Source organism: Bidens hawaiensis, unplaced genomic scaffold, assembly GCF_021521415.1.
Source record: "Bidens hawaiensis isolate Kalapana, Puna unplaced genomic scaffold, B.hawaiensis_p1.1 tig00020922_1, whole genome shotgun sequence".
Taxonomy (NCBI): Eukaryota; Viridiplantae; Streptophyta; class Magnoliopsida; order Asterales; family Asteraceae; genus Bidens; species Bidens hawaiensis.
In genome coordinates this window covers 148230-161721 of record NW_027493232.1, presented here as the reverse complement: position 1 = coordinate 161721, position 13492 = coordinate 148230, and the positions used below count along the sequence as shown (strand labels likewise).

The 13492-nt window shown below is 37.8% G+C and overlaps 1 pseudogene across 1 annotated transcript; it reads right to left on the bottom strand.

Annotated features, from left to right (window-relative positions):
* Nucleotides 1-212: 212 nt before the first annotated feature.
* On the bottom strand, nucleotides 213-12417 carry LOC143562272 (BEACH domain-containing protein C2-like; annotated as a pseudogene). Its single transcript, XR_013140457.1, has 30 exons — nucleotides 10674-12417; nucleotides 9795-10579; nucleotides 9034-9693; nucleotides 8814-8948; nucleotides 8504-8608; nucleotides 8295-8413; nucleotides 8037-8113; nucleotides 7781-7862; nucleotides 6908-7701; nucleotides 6749-6833; nucleotides 6486-6680; nucleotides 5828-6376; nucleotides 5588-5731; nucleotides 5045-5497; nucleotides 4722-4840; nucleotides 4479-4548; nucleotides 4297-4380; nucleotides 3966-4022; nucleotides 3787-3855; nucleotides 3626-3712; nucleotides 3428-3544; nucleotides 3178-3327; nucleotides 2972-3056; nucleotides 2772-2892; nucleotides 2289-2384; nucleotides 2048-2161; nucleotides 1586-1958; nucleotides 755-1491; nucleotides 565-687; nucleotides 213-505 (listed from the first exon to the last, which is right to left on the bottom strand). The product of XR_013140457.1 is annotated as a BEACH domain-containing protein C2-like (transcript).
* Between the last annotated feature and the right edge of the window lie 1075 nt (nucleotides 12418-13492).

Below are 13492 nucleotides of genomic sequence, written 5' to 3'. Positions count from 1 at the left end.
TTTGACCTGTTATTGTTTAAGAAACGCGATAAGGATATGGTTTTAACATCAAGATACGCGGTTTTCTTTTCATTTTTACATGAGAGTACATGTATTACAACATAAGGAATCAGAGTAAAAATGTACAAGCTCAAGGGTCAAACTCACATTCATGATGGAGTCACTTTACATTTCATAACAACCATCTATTGTTCATGTGATACTCATCGATATTTACCAAGCCGAGAGATATACGATTATACGACACATGTTGACAGCACCCGCCACCTTGACTTCCGGTCAACTGTTGAAAATGTTGACTCTCCCCATAGCTTCATAAACTGCAACCTTGGAGGAAGTCAAAAGGCCTGTTGCTACTTGCAGTCCGCTATTCTTCATCGCTTGAAACGCCTGCCAAACTCCTCTTTGATCGACGTCTGCCCCTTGGCAGCCCTATGATTTTGCTTCCTGCTCGCCGAACAACTGCGGTGAACTTCACCTGAAACATCCAGGAATCAAGTTTCTGCTCCAAATTAGAACAAAATGAGTTTTTTAAAGTCTTTAAAAACAAGGAAATTAACTTACAGCGGGATTTGTGTATATTATTAATTGTTTATCCGACGTTGACACCAATAGATTAGTATTGTCCTTGTTCATCGTCATTGTCGTTATATCTTGCCCTTCGTCAAGCCCCATTGTATGAAATACCTGTCAAATGTATATATGCTTTGTCATATTGAGAGATGAAACTAGAGGTAGCATTAAGGTAATGTACCTTAAGAGTATGTGGATCGATGAGACAAACCGAAGGAGATTGAACATCCAATCTCTGGATTTCTTCACCCTCATTTACCTCAACATCACAATCATTTTCTGAACATGAATTTAATCCAACCAAAACGCTCCACCCGTCAAAAGAAATCTCCATGCAGCTAATGCTACAAGATTTAGGAAAATATGCACGTGCGATTAAAATCCCATTAAGAGAATAACTCGTTAGAGCATGAACCGAATTATTCCACATGACTACAACCCCGTGTCTTGAAATCCTAACCATATCAGCCTTCACACCATCAATTTTTCTAAGCAACCGACCCTTACTAACCGAATGAACCAAAACATCTGAAAAATAAGAACACGAGGCGACGGCTCCAAGATCTGAATTCACACAACAATCAATTATTTCACCAAGATGGCCACGAATGACCTGGATTGGGCCCTCGATACGCCTTCTGTTGGTTTTATCTATGAAACAACTGGCGGCGGTTGTAGCACTGACTGAAGTTGGTGTGACCGTGCCTATGGGTGGTTCTGACATGTTGCCTGACCGGAACCTTGGTGACCGGTGTATTCTCCAGACTAGAACCGTTGTGTCTCGAGACCCACTCACGAGATACTTGCCATCGGGTGATAGAGATAAGCATGTTACGGGTGCACAATGACCTTTTGCTATTTCCAATGTTTTCGCGCCATCGGGTGATACCAATCTGATACTGTTGTCCACGTGTCCGCCTAGTATGAAGCCCAAAAGATCAAAATGAGTGTTGTACTCACAATTATATATTGCTATTGCCATTTACAAACAAGATTATTATAAAATCCATACCTGTAATAACTTCATTGTTATATGTGATGGATACTAATGAAGAGCTTCTAAGCCCTGAAGCTGCATATGCATGAGCTTGAGGATATGTATACCCCCCTGACCTGGACCCACTTTTTCCTAGAAAGAAACGCATAAATCCTCCACCGCTACTTGAATTTAAATTATTTTTTCCGGGTTGAAACACAAATGGCATTCCATATCCATCAGGTGTGTTTGGATGCCACTTATGTAAGGCTATCTTTGCGGACGGCGCATTTGTATCAACAACTACAAGAGCATCTGAAGTTGCATGAAGGGCGGATGCAGGTAAATTGCACCTGTTAGGAGATGGAACCTGATATTGTTTGACTTCTTTGGGATTCCGAAAAATTGTCTGGTATTACATAATGTATATATTAGAGAATCATGAAAAGTTGTGTACCATTAACTTATATACTCCTAGCTTCATAAAGAGTTAGTTACCTGCATATGAAGAACATCTGAAAGTGGCATCTTCTTAATATGAGGGACTGCCAAAAGATGTGACGGTGTTTGTCCAAAGTAAGGAACTTGATCTTCGACAGCACGCCGTTGGACCTTTTGCCAGTTTTTATTAAGAAAATAATAATAATAAGAAGAATTTTAAATCCAATAACTAGTATCCCAGAAAACTGCATATATTAACCTAATGCCTTGAATGAACTTCAATATTCATGGGACTTACTGGATCTTGAATTTTGTCTATATCAACAGCCCCGTCATAAGTGACATAAAAAAAACGTTGTTTGCTGAAATAGCGTCTTTCCCTTGTTGCTTATACCTAAATATCATACAAACATCATATAAAAAATTGGACTCTTCTTCCTATATGGGAAGATGTTAGGCTAGAACCCAAACTTGATACAAAATGAAAACCACATAGCACATAACTGCATCTTTATAAACTTAGACCCAAAAGTGTGAGTAGCCAAAAACAAAATGGATCGAAAGTCACCCGGAGCCAACTTTTTAATGCAAAAAAACTTATTATATCGTTTTTATTCAGAAAATTATATCGTTGTTAAAATAATGTGTTTATGAATCATATTTGGCATACTACTTGCTTATAGATTTTAATATTTTTGGACGAAGTACCTCGAGTCCGGTTCAACATGTACAGAACTATTAGCCTCATATTATCACCTGTAAGTTAATAAAGAAAGTTTACCCAAATATGAGATCAATCCACTCATGCAAATTTTCAGATACATATTCACTCTCAAGAGCCATTCGATGCCTATGCATGAAATCGACAGGGTTTTCAGCCCAAGGAGGAAGCTTGACACAATCTGAAAACAGGAAACAGTATTACATAAAAAGATGTAGATCTTTTAAACTAAAAATGACAAAATTATCTGAAGTAGATACCTAGTTTATCTCCCGCTTGCGTCGTACCAAAGTTAATTGAATTCTCATTTGTCAAAATCTCTGGAAGGTAAAACATCTCAGGGACCTTCAATATAAAACAGTCACAAATAAAATTTAAATATATGATAGCAATAATAGTTATAATGATAATGATAATTAATTAAAATATGAATGTAGAAACAAATATACATTAAAAAAACTTGTACCAGTTCCTTTACATCATTCATGTCCTCTAGAACTCCATTCCAAGTAGCACCGATATCTGAAAACATTCGATCAACATGAGCAAACTTGCCACCTTGTAATCTAACTGAAAGAGTGGTAAACGGTTCGACTCTCATGAGATAATACACCACCTGTCGCAATAAACCAAAAGGTCATGACCTTGTAAAATAGACACTAAAAACCATTTTTGTGCAAAATATGAATCCATAAGGAAATGATTGGAAAACATACTGTCCCAGCCGTTGAGTAATGTGAATCATAATGGTACTTAGGTATCACCGGATCGTTAAAGCTGGAATACTTTTCCTGGAACTCTTTTAACCGGTCATCGTTTAATGCTCCAATTGGCTGCAAAATAGTGCAAGTTAGAAAAGAAAGTAACTCTTTATGTGGCAAACTTTTTAAAAAGAAAAAGATTAAGGTCACCACCTTTGAAAGATCCCGATAAGACGAGGGATTGGAAAGATCCAAATAAGTTGATTTGTAATCTGAAAGAATCCATGGGAAAATGGGATACTGCAATGGAATTTGAAGTTATAGCTAAATCCATGACAATATTAATAACAGAAATATCAAATATCTTAATCCACCTGGGTAATGTCATTATAACTACGCCCAGCCAATGTATTGAGCTGCATTAAATATTCAAAGTTGCTAATCTGTAACATGAATAGTTAGCAACAGTTATTACTCCAATCCAAGGTATAACACGGTGAATATACGTGTAACAAATGATGAATAATGTTCGATAATCTATTTTCTTTAGTACCTCCCAGCGTGACCAGCGCTCCATAAGTTGAGTCCGTTTGAGAAGTTGCTCAGGTCTCTAACACAAAGACAAAAGCACTGTGACATAATTAAAAAAAACGAGACCCGTTTTTCTATTTAGGAATGTCCCATAAAATTCACGACATTTACATTTTTTAAATTATAAGTGTGTCATGTATGGTTATCATCATATGAACAATAATCTAAACTTCTTAAACAGTTGAGTTGGTTTGATGCATAAAATACACTTCACGAGACTTTTAACTCGTTCCACTGTTTTTTTATCTTACATGTTCAACCCATTAAGTAATCACTTCAGATTAGAAAAAAACCTGAGTCGCCAAGTAGATAGTGTTCAAACGTGGAGGTCGTGCGTGGATAATAGCTCGATACGCGCTCATTCTAGCCTCGGCATTCTGGAAAAAGTCAACAAAGCAATTGACTTACAAGCTGAAAGCCAAAGGTTTCAGATTAAGTTTTCACATAATATAGTTATATAAAGAAAAAAATTTACCCCGAAATCGAAAAAGAAGTTTGACCGATCAAGCATAAATAACTCCAGAGCACTTCGCCGTAAGAGATACCTGTAACAGCAGTCCAACTGTGAAACTGGTTGGAACAGTTAGATTTAAAGGTAGACAAAATAGCCAAAAGCGAATATTGACACAAAAGACAATACTTTTAGAAACTAAAAACCATATCTAACCCAAGTTAGTTAACCTAATATGTTGACAATAGTTTAATTTATGTATCTAACCTCCTACTGTGTATTTGATGAAGAGAAGCCATCAACCAGCTCCAGTCCTTATCTTCAACTTTATCTTCAACTTTTTTCTCAGATTTATCAACAAGAAAATTAATTCTCCTAGTTGTTATCTGAGAAAATATATAAATCTGTTTTAGCATACTACAAATATCAATGGGCCAAATTGTGTTTGTGTTTATCTCTAACCGATCAGACGACAAAGTAAAGAAAATGCAAAAACGGGCAGGGGCAAAATGGTCAAAATTCACCCGAAGGGTCATTTTAATACATAAATCCTCTTGCATGATTTATTCAACATTATATGTAATACTTACCTGAAATTTTCCAAATAGAACTTTGAGTGGGCGAACCATGGATGCAGGAAGCTCAGCAATAATAATTTCACAATGTTCACCGGGAAGGGCGCCTGCTGCTGATGGGCTCTGTGAAAGATCTTGATAATTTGAAACCTGAGGTTCAGTAGAATCCACTGGGACCTGTAAGTGTTGCTCTGCAGTTACAGATGGTCTTGTTTGGATATCTTCATATAACCACATATCATCTGTGTTAATCTCCATGTTCATAACTGCATTTCGTTCATTATCCTCATTTGTTACTTCGGTTGAGAGAGATTTTAGAGCCAAAATTGAGTTTTCCTTATCTCGTTCCAGCTGCGTAGGATCATCATGGCCAAATGTAACACCAGAATGATCTGTGCCCTTAAAGTCCCTCCTTAAACATCTATGCATTCTTGAAGAACTTTCCATGTAATCTATTTTCCAGAAAACCTATGATGAAAGCGATTTAACTTTCTAGATATTTACAGCTTTATTTTAGTATACAAGAGTCTATAAACATGACAGAGGCTAGTAGCATACTAGTTTAGGATTGCAAAGACTGTTACTCAATAATCCAAAAAGATTGTCGCTCTAGATCAAATAATGTATGAGTTTACGCCACACACGTCTACCAGTACAAATACGAAGCTGAGCAACATAATCCACCCGAGCACGCCTATCAACCTAACAAATATAAAATCAAAACTACTACACCTTCATTTATTTTGAGAGAAAACACAAAAAAATAAAAAAGAACAAATGAGCCACGAAAAAAGATACCTCTGATCGTTGCATGTTTCTAGCAAAAGCTAAACTTCCAACAAGAAGAGCAACAAATTTATATGATAGTGCATTGAAATCTTTCCCGTAAACCGCTTTTGAATCAACTGATTGCAAGCATTCAATCCAGGCAGTCCCCATTGCTTCAGATACATTCCACCTCATCATACGTTCCATGTCGCCTTTACGCCGCCTCTGTGCAGAAGTGGCCATTGCCACAGCACACAAGCCTCTTCCAGACCCGATTTTTGCATTTCTTTCAAGATCACGAGCAGCAGCTAAAGCTGTTGCACGTGCAGCCGCTTTACCTTTTAAAGCAGCTTCTGATTTGTCGGATGATCCCAAGGAATTTTGGAAGCTTGAAAATGTACGAAGTTTTGCTGATTTTCTTTCGTGTAAGGTAGATGAGTCACGCTTTAGATGCACGTTTATGATGGGTGTAGGGGCGGCACCGCCAGAAGCACCTGCAGCAATCATGGCCAGTGCCATTGCAGCAGAGGGTGATGCAAAAGTAGCCGCCCAGCCCGGTGTGATCATAGCAAGAGCACTCTAGTCACACCACATGTGTCATATATTTTTCCAAAATAATTTCATGATATAACTACAAGTAGACGCGCATAATAAACGACAAAAGAATAAGATTAGGAAGATAGTAAACCTCTATAGGTGTTGACTCAGCGTCCAGGACCGGGTCCTTGACCGCTAGCAGATTGCATCCATCTGGAGGAGAAAGTTGATAAATTTTGGCCAAAAGCGGGCGCCACCTCCTTATTATTGCCACGAGAGGCGGGACAACCGCCTCTAGATACTGTTTCCTTATAGGGAGCCTGTCCTGGCTGATAGCATGCCATACCTGTGCACATACTGCATATGAGTGATCTATTATATAACAAAATGAATAGTCTAATAACAGAAACGAACCTCCGAATATAAAAAACAGGATGTCACCAATACTCTCTGTCTCTTTGACTCGGAAACTGGCATTTGCAAGATGGGAGAAAGCACGCTGCTCATAATACATGAGAAAATAAGTTAATTTATTTTTTAAAAAATTGAGAGTGATAGTGAGGGTATCTATACCTCCATAACAATTCTGAACTGGGATGTATCGTTACTGTTCGAGGACTGCTTCTTAAGGATGACGTGGCACTTCCATGTTCTCCGTGTAATCTTTCAGACAACACATCATCAACAGTAACATTATTCTTCATACTCATGCCATTTTCACCATCCTCGCCAACATCATCTTCCCTCAACGAAAGAAGTGTCATACGAAGCATGCAAAAAAACGGTTGATCACTGTCCAACAAATGATAAATTGACGACAACCCGCTCAACCCTGCACCCGAACCGCCACTCATACCGAGCCCATCACTGAACCCAGATTCGTCTAACAACAAAGCTTGTAACATGGAGACACATTTCTTTACTAACAGAAGTTCAACCCAATTGCCGTTTAAATCTTTTTCTAAACAAGATTTCCACGATTCCCAGCCGCTGCCACCACCTCCAAAGTGAAACGCGTTTGGAGGCTCATACCATAACTGGCTTCTGTATTTCCATCCTTGGGCTATATCTATCGCACAACTTCCATATGACACAAAAGCACAAGAAACCGAGTCATACGGTTCAGCTACTGTAATTTGTTCCGCCCCATTATCGTCAGTCGTTGAAGCAAGAACCTGATCGTCCTTTATTGAGCTAAATATTTTATTCTGCAGGCGAAAATGATCTTCCACAAGCATTAACAAAACAATTGCATTTTCTACCAAAGCCTCTGACAACTGATAAGCATTTTCTACTTCTGTCTTAGAAACCTCAGGCGGTAATCCATATGATCCCACGCCAGCGGATGCTGCAGCAATAACTTGCGTCTGCGCCCAAATAAAAAGAACAATTTACTTCAAAAACAAAATAAGGGAAAATGTCATAAAAACTAAAAGATGTAATCACCTGAACCCGCAGCTCTCTGGCGGTGAAATCCAGCAACTCACCCAGAAGCCTTCTCTTAAAAATGGATAATGATTTCTCAAGTCTACCAGTTACAAGACAATCAAACACTTATAAAAATTAACAGAAGAAGAGACAATAACTGTTGGACAACACATTATTTTTTTTACCACATCTTACTTTTGTGTTATAGATAATAATAATAATAATAATAATAATAATAATAATAACGTGTTTTCATTTGAAATCATGGTGATACCTGGCCTGTTTCTCTCTTGCACTCGATCCGTGTGCCATTGAAAGCCATTCTGCACAATGAATTGTAGCTTCAATATCCTGTCAAGGGAAAGTATGACGAAACGATATAAATGAACCGATACTGCTTGAAATTTTGAACCACGTATACTTCAAAGAAAATGAAAGTAAACAGGAACACAATGTTTTATAATCAATAGCTGTTCTTCGAAAACTTAACAATATTTTATTAGTACATTGGAAGTCTAGAAGAAATATTAACCTTCCATCCATCCTTCTCGCGCAATGAGTGCTCTAACATGATAATGAGGAAACTGTGTGTATAAGGTCTTCAACTTCTTTTATGCTTGAAGATGATGTCGAACCATTTGTCTCCGCCATCTGTTGTGACATTCTCAGACATTTTAAATCATGCATAAAAAAAAATAAATGAATGCACTTTTGGGCAAAGATTTAATTTAAGGAATTGACCTCATGATTAGATATAAGAATTTCCAAGAGCCACTCGGGCCATTCCTCCATTTTAGTGAGACTGATCCTGTTGTCTGAATGACTGCAAGCCTAAATCAGAAGATCCTGAAATCAAAAGGAGAAGCAAATACTAAATATATATAAAAAAATGGGTAGAAAACCGAAATAGAAAACAAGAAAAAAGCTATAAAATGAGTTCCATCAAAATATGAATAAAAAAGAATCCATGAGGACTAGTATGAATTAAATGGTTGGTAATAATAAGGTATGATACGCATTTTGTTACAAGTTTTTAGTTAGAAGTTAGTACCTGTAGTGCTCGACTTTGAAAAGTCTTCGTTGAATATGGTAGTGAACGCAAAAGAACCAACAATAGCTCTAAATGCTCAAATTGATGTTGTGGATCATAAAAATTCATTTCCTCGTCTCTTGTTGATGCTTTTAACTGCAGCGCGAAAAAATAAATCATATTTTAAAAAACACCCATTTGACTTGTCACCGAGTCCACCCATTTTGGATATACAACATACCGAGGCACTCAATAAAGCCGTGTATACATTCCCAGTCATGAGTATGTTTGGTGCTGCTTGCAGCGTCTTTTGTAGAGCATAATGTATAAGTGAAACTTTATCATCAAACATACTACCCGCACCCTCAAGCAAACCATGAAGATTACCCGTAAGATCATGTGGAGCATGAGACCCAAACTTTAGATGACCCGACATAACTAAAGCCCCAAAAAGCCCAATGATCGCCACAACAATCCCATCACTTTTATCAATATTATACACATTATTCCTTGCATTTTCAGCACTAATCGAAAACCTTATGCCACCCAGGTTTTTGATAAATAAACTCTCGGAAGCCGACACTCTGCTTCCTATACTAGATGTCATGCCAATGCCAAGGACACTATTACGGTTACGAGGATCATAAAATGAAAATTCACTTCCGTTCAAGGATCCCATATCGTCTGTATTTTCAGGCCAACTTTCGGAATTATATCGCAAGACTGATAAATCGTCATCATATTCAGGTGCATCATAATCACCAACTTTTGCTTCATGTTGCAATAGGACTAAAAGTGTTTCTAAGCCACCACATGATGAGAAGGCCTCTGCAAAACTATCGGCTCTAGAAGTATTCGGTTGTACCACCAGTCTATATATCAGGTATAATGCCCTTGCAACCTGGATGGATATATTTTTATAAATTTGTATAATTAATTCAGTCATTATGTTTTTCTTAATAAAGTTAGAATAGAATGTTATTTTTCTAAAAGTGATACTACCTGATTTGGTTGTGGACAATCAACCAAGAATCCAAGCAAACACCGAATATCATTAACCGCCATTGGAGGCGGAGCCACCACCAAAAGAAGTTCAATAACCACCAAAAGCTCATCAACCAAAGCATTCACTTCCCCAATGGGCCGTGGGCCTCCGTCAATAGAAAACGTGTTCATAGAATCTTTTTCATGAACAGTCCAATAGCATCTCCTGCAGCCATCAAGAAGTGCTTGTATAGCTTTTGCATCACGCATTACAGACGATTCAGTGAATACCATATCCGCTAAAGATGATAAAAGCTTCTTTTGTATCCCATAACTACATAAGCTCCAAATTTTCAAATCCAACAACAAAGTACTAAAAAGTTGTGTCTTTAGTGTCACATTGTCCTTCTGGGATTGACATATGCTCACAACCGCAGAAACAATTTCTTCATCTGCTACTGAATGTTTTGCAGCATCGAGTGAAGATAAAGTTTTTAAAAGATATGTTAATATCTTTGATAGAACCTCGGGCCCACGTGTTCGGCATAACTCGTTGCTGTTTCCTAGGTGTCGGATTGCTACCGCGATGATTCTGAATATTGGAGCAGCGAGAGCTGTAGTGGCTAAACATGATTTAATGTTTCCTTTTTTGGGTTCTAGTGTATCATTATCAACTTTGCTTACTACAAATGGAAGTAAAGACATTGGGCCTCCGTACGCTAGGGCCCACAAAGCATCCGTGGGCCTCATTCGTGTAGTTACCGGTAAGTGCCCAAGTACTTCTGCAGATCTTTGGAGCAGCCCTGAAATGCAAATTAGTATTGTGTAGTCAATTATCAAACAATAAATCCAACAGTTCAGTTTAACATAATCTAAAAATGAATATATAAACAAAACCTGAAGTCCCGGAAGGGGAAGCATCTTGACAGTTACGGATTAGCAAACTAGGATGATAAAGAAGGTGAAGGTGTGCTGCAATATCAGCATCCAAACGAGCGCTTTCCTCTTCAATACTTGCCACATGGACATCAGTAGACAGCCACATTAATCCTGCAGCATTCCCAAATGAAGGGATTGAATCAGGCCCCCTAGAAGCCAATCTCCCAATCATATCGGGCCCAATAGGCTCTTTAAAAATATATATCGGGCCCAACTCAGCAAACAATGGAAACTTTCGTGAATTCTGTTGCAAAGCAGCAGCCATTGCTGGTGGCGGATTAGTCCCAATGCAGAAGAAGGAAAGGGGTTTATTAATGCGAGGTAAATCAACAGGACGGCTTTCGTGTAATTTCCCATCAACATATAATCTTAACTCACTATTTACAGTGTGCTCCAAAGCAATAAAATACCAACATTGTGATTTAAATGCATAAGTAAAATAAACTGTTGCTTTTGGCCCCTTTCCACCACTGCTTTCAACCACCAAAAATTGAGCATGAAACTACGCCTCGATACCTTGATTATCAGAGGATATAAAACTAAAAATGCACGGCTTATTCTTCGCAGCGTCATCTATTGAAAAGTTGCCCGATTTAGATTCAGCATCTGCTGCAGCAAATGACTCGATAAAAATCCACGTGGCAAATGCATAGCCCTTTGGGAAGGGCCAACGGCCCTCTCCTGGACCAAGTAAACCCGAGCTTTCACCATCAAACTCAAAAGAGGTTTGTGGGCCCCGCGACTCCTTGCCACTTAACGCCTTTTCTAACGAAACCATTAACCGTAGACCCCATGGAGTTTTAATCATTCTCTTAACTAACCGAAACCACATATTGAGATCCGCTACACTAACCGAGTGACCCGCTAAATACTGTAAACACGAGCATAGTGGTGAACCGTTCCATTTCATTTGCTTTGTTGAACCAACATCATCAAGAAATATCTTTTCAGCCGTTTGCAAAAGAACCCGTGTCAGACCTGCAGCACAACACATGGCCCGATTTCGTGTACACACTCGTAGAATGGTCCGTAACCCACGAACCATTCGGGTCCTAGGGGACATGAACCCGACACTATCGGTCAACCAAGGAAGCCAAGGAAGAATTTCACCCGAAATGATGGCGGCTTGAGTATTCTTCATAACTGTAGGCACACTATTACCATCATCTTCTTCTTCAAAAGACTCAACTCCTCCCATTGTTGTAAGAAGTGTATCAACCAACATATCAGCAATACCATCTGCGTCGATTCCTTCTCCAAAACTCTCTGCACCACTCACAATATTCTTCATGGTATCCATGCTTTCGGTCTGGCCCATGATTGCAGAGTCCACTAGACGCAAGATTTCTGTATGCATATCTTCTTGTGTGGCGGTTGGTTTCGGTTTGGGCCTAGGTGATGAAGTAAAGAAACTTGATTGTTGCGTAGTTGTAACATTATACGGTGAATGAGGGTGGTCCTGATCTAGAGGATTAAGATGATTCGAAGAAGAATCAAAGTGATCGAATGCATGAGCAGTACCGTTGTTAAACTGATGATTATATCCATACAGGCTCATAAGATCATCCAAATTGTCTCTATCTAAACATGCCTGCTCCAGCATTGCATCAATATCATCCGTAATCCCACCAGTGTTCACTTTCTTAAGACTATTAACGCGGTTTGAAGTGGATGTTTCCGGTCCCGCTTGATCATCATCCATGATGTGTCCACTTTATTTGATTAGCTAGCTAGGAGTTATTAAGCAACAAATGAATCTCTATACATACTGATCACCACCTGATGGAGAGACATATATGATCAGTTTATAAAATAATAATCACTTTCAGTTGTTTCCTAATAATAATAATAATCATAATGAAGCAAGTAGAAGCAAAAGTAAATGTAATGCAAAGCTTAATTCTCATGTTACAAACCCTAAATGTAATTAAAATTAATCAATGCCATAATAAAGAATTCTTCAAATATTTATTCCTAATGCATAAAATCAGGGTGTTCTTGGTATGAATGGATTATTAATTATCTCGTAAAACATTACCTGCCTAATCGTTGTATATTGAATTGAATGCTACCATGATGTTGGTATGTATATAGCACGGATCCATGCATGGAAAATTTTGGTGGGTTTTTGGATAATTATATGAAAATCATCCGAGGATGAATCTGACCGACAGGCGATAGATGTTGATGTCATGCGAATGTCAAAATGTTACGTTGTTGGTTTTGTCTCGTGAAAGAAGATTTGAGATTCATTCATGCATCAACTTTTCGTCAATGAATTCAAACGCATGCTTACATTTTGCAACTATATATTCTATTTGTTTTTTCAACAATACTTTCAAGAAATAAAATTACATGTTTTTTTTTTCATTTACAAAATATGTAAATGTGTATTCATTATTTTCTGTTTCATATTTTGTTCTCTAGCAGACATCTATTCTTTTTTCTTTTTAACGGCAAAATTTATAAATAAAGATATTTGTTAGGAAAGGCTAGCCACATCATAAAATTTCAATTGAAAGAAGAGGATTTCTAATGGGAAATCTAATAAAAAAAGTTAAGTTTATATATTTTACTACTTCAACTCACTGTCCACGAAAAAGAATAGTGGGAAATCAAATCAAAGTTTAGTTTCTTCTTCATATCATTAGCATTGAAAATAGTTTAATTTCGAGTCTTATAAAAAGTATGTGGCTAAATACCTTACACTGCTTATTTTTCTTATTGTGGGAAAATTTAATGAATCGATCTAAGCTAGTTAGCATATCTTTTGGCCT